This window comes from Electrophorus electricus, unplaced genomic scaffold, assembly GCF_041902795.1.
Source record: "Electrophorus electricus isolate QZ-2024a unplaced genomic scaffold, ASM4190279v1 Scaffold160, whole genome shotgun sequence".
NCBI lineage: Eukaryota > Metazoa > Chordata > Actinopteri > Gymnotiformes > Gymnotidae > Electrophorus > Electrophorus electricus.
In genome coordinates this window covers 71,343-75,000 of record NW_027658441.1, presented here as the reverse complement: position 1 = coordinate 75,000, position 3,658 = coordinate 71,343, and the positions used below count along the sequence as shown (strand labels likewise).

The following is a 3,658-nucleotide window of genomic DNA, read 5'->3' as shown; positions in this document are numbered from 1 at the left end:
AGGAGGCACGCCGGACAGCGTTACCCGTTAATGATCCTTTCGCAGGTTCACCTACGAAAACCTTGTTACGACTTTTACTTCCTCTAGATAGTCAAGTTTGATCGACTTCTCGGCGCTCCGCCAAGGCCCGCGAGGAGCCCCGGCGGGGCCGATCCGAGGACCTCACTAAACCATCCGATCGGTAGTAGCGACGGGCGGTGTGTACAAAGGGCAGGGACTTAATCAACGCGAGCTTATGACCCGCGCTTACTGGGAATTCCTCGTTCATGGGGAATAATTGCAATCCCCAGTCCCCATCACGAATGGGGTTCAGCGGATTACCCGCACCTCTCGGTGTAGGGTAGGCACACGCTGATCCAACCATTGTGGCGCGCGTGCAGCCCCGGACATCTAAGGGCATCACAGACCTGTTATTGCTCCATCTCGCGTGGCTGAACGCCACTTGTCCCTCTAAGAAGTTTGACGCCGACCGCGGAGGGCCGCGTAACTATTTAGCATGCCGGAGTCTCGTTCGTTATCGGAATTAACCAGACAAATCGCTCCACCAACTAAGAACGGCCATGCACCACCACCCACAGAATCGAGAAAGAGCTATCAATCTGTCAATCCTTTCCGTGTCCGGGCCGGGTGAGGTTTCCCGTGTTGAGTCAAATTAAGCCGCAGGCTCCACTCCTGGTGGTGCCCTTCCGTCAATTCCTTTAAGTTTCAGCTTTGCAACCATACTCCCCCCGGAACCCACAGACTCGTGGTTTCCCTCACGCTGCCCGGCGGGTCATGGGAATAACGCCGCCGGATCGCGGGTCGGCATAGTTTACGGTCGGAACTACGACGGTATCTGATCGTCTTCGAACCTCCGACTTTCGTTCTTGATTAATGAAAACATTCTTGGCAAATGCTTTCGCTTTCGTCCGTCTTGCGCCGGTCCAAGAATTTCACCTCTAGCGGCGCAATACGAATGCCCCCGGCCGTCCCTCTTAATCATGGCCCTGGTTCAGGAAACCCACAAAATAGAACCGGAGTCCTATTCCATTATTCCTAGCTCAGGTATTCAGGCGAGAAGCGGGCCCGCTTTGAACACTCTAATTTTTTCAAAGTAAACGCTCCGAGCCCCGTCCGGACACCCAGCCAAGGGCATCCGGGGGGCACCGGGAGACAGGGTCTGAGACAGGCGGTGGCACGCCTCGCGGCGGACCGCCAGCCCACTCCCGACATCCAACTACAAGCTTTTTAACTGCAGCAACTTTAATATACGCTATTGGAGCTGGAATTACCGCGGCTGCTGGCACCAGACTTGCCCTCCAATGGGTCCTCACCCATGGGTTTAGGATACGCTCATTCCGATTACAGGGCCTCGAAAGAGACCTGTATCGTTATTTTTCGTCACTACCTCCCCGTGTCGGGAATGGGTAATTTGCGCGCCTGCTGCCTTCCTTGGATGTGGTAGCCGTTTCTCAGGCTCCCTCTCCGGAATCGAACCCTGATTCCCCGTTACCCGTGGTCACCATGGTAGCCGACTATGGTACCATCGAAAGTTGATAGGGCAGACATTCGAATGAGACGTCGCCGCCGCGGAGGGCGCGCGATCGGCCCGAGGTTATCTAGAGTCACCAAAGCGGCCGGGGGGCCCGAGCCCCCCGGATGGGTTTTGGGTCTGATAAATGCACGCATCCCCCGAAGGGTCAGCGCTCGTTTGCATGTATTAGCTCTAGAATTACCACAGTTATCCGAGTAACGTGTGGAGCGATCAAAGGAACCATAACTGATTTAATGAGCCATTCGCAGTTTCACTGTACCGGCCGTGTGCACTTAGACCTGCATGGCTTAATCTTTGAGACAAGCATATGTTACTGGCAGGATCAACCAGGTAGTTTGCACCGTGGTCTGGGATGAACCACGAGTGACATCCGCCTCCCCTTCCGGGGGCTAGGAAGCAGCGGGTTGTAAGTGCGTGCGCCGTCAGGTCCAGACGCCATACAGGGCTACCCAGGACAGCTTCCGCGGCCAGTGTAAACGTGCTCGCGCACCGCCCTCTGGCCTTCGGACGCCGACCTCTCACCTTGATGCAAAGCTGTCCCATCCGGTCATGCCCGCACCGTACCCCGTCCACCTCCTCCGGAGGTGCGGACGGCCGACTCCAGGTGCTTTCGGCGTTCCCTCTCTTCACGCCGTTTTGATTTTCGTGGGCCGCTGGTGGGGGGACAAGGGAAAGACCTCGTCGAATTCCCTCCCCCCTAGCCTCGCTCAACCTACGTTTCGTGATGTAACCAAGAAGAGTGATTCGTGGGCCCAGGTAGGTTTGAAGAGGAGGCCAACAAAGCAGGGCACTCCCTTCCTCCCAAACCACAGACACCAGTATAGGACAACTGAGTAGACAGACTGGCCGTCTGAGTCTCCCCCAGAGAGTTCTGGGATGGGTTACAAATAACCCCCACCCCCCATCAGAGGCTTGACCCGCTAGAACCAGGGAGGATCTGTCAAAACCGCTCTCCACATCAGAAGTTCTGGATCAGCCGGGGCTGGTCGGCAGACGTCCACCTAAGGCCGTGGCCTAACCCCGTGTGGGGGGATAGCGCTCGCACCCGTACACGTGGACACCCGCTCGTCAAATGGCTGGCTCCTCACTTACCGTAGGGGGAATGGTTTGCCTACCCCTGGCGGGTCTGGTACTCCACTCTACCAAACAAGGAAGCAACACACCAATAGACCCCTGCAACACCGGGCAGCTTTGGGCAGTGTCACTACACTCCTCCTTGTTCTTCACGTTCCTTCCGTGGTGATTTTTTTTTTTTTTTCGTGGCCATTGCCGTGCATGGCTTCCCCATCGCTTTGCATGCTCTCCATTGCCTCGTGCTGCTTCACCATTGGTCTCACCTGGAGACCGAAGCCGCTCTCCCAGTAACCCGATGGTACCTGGCCAGAAAACCCCGTGCCCGATTTCATCTAGGACAAGGGCCAAACCACAGACCGTGCCCGTCCAGGGTCAACCCCTGGTCGGACAGGCCTGGTGGGTCGATACCATGGATGTGGCAGGCCGACGAGAATCCACTGGTACATTTACAAACACGCCCACCCTGGTGGCATGGCTGTACGACCCATCGTCGAAGCACGCTGCGGCGGACTGAGCCATTGGATCCAGTTGCCTGGGCGTACACTCAGCCCAACAGACGCACTCGGGTCGGGGAGAGCAAAGCAGACTGTGTGCCTGGATGTGCCCACTTCCATAGGGGAATCGGCATGATGGTTCACTTAACCCGAGGAGGGCTCCCCTCGCGGGATAAGCACCCCCCTCGGGGGATGGGGGGGGGGGGCATCCAGAGCACACCACTTTCCGGTAGGGGACAGGCGTTTGATCATGTGTCCGAGGGAGAGCTCCCCTTGCCGGCCGAACACCCCTCGGACTCCCCTTGGGCTTCCAGAGAACGCCACTGGATGAATTTAGTGCTTGGACCCCATTGATTCTCTTTGCTCTCCCATATACCCGACGGGACCTATTTGCAAAACCCCGTGCCAACCAGACCTCCAGGAAGGGGGCTGGCGGCTAACCATGCCCAGCAGGGTGCACCCTGGTCGGACACTTTGGGAGGGTCGAGAGCCTGGAAGTGCCACCCGGGGGAGTAATTCTGATTTCCGTTTTAATGCACTCAGGGACAGCCCGAGG

General features: G+C 57.3%; 1 non-coding gene across 1 annotated transcript; it reads right to left on the bottom strand.

Moving 5' to 3' along the window:
- Positions 1-28: 28 nt before the first annotated feature.
- On the bottom strand, positions 29-1,867 carry LOC145654812 (18S ribosomal RNA). Its single transcript, XR_014121000.1, has one exon. It is a non-coding gene; the product is annotated as an 18S ribosomal RNA (ribosomal RNA).
- Positions 1,868-3,658: the final 1,791 nt, after the last annotated feature.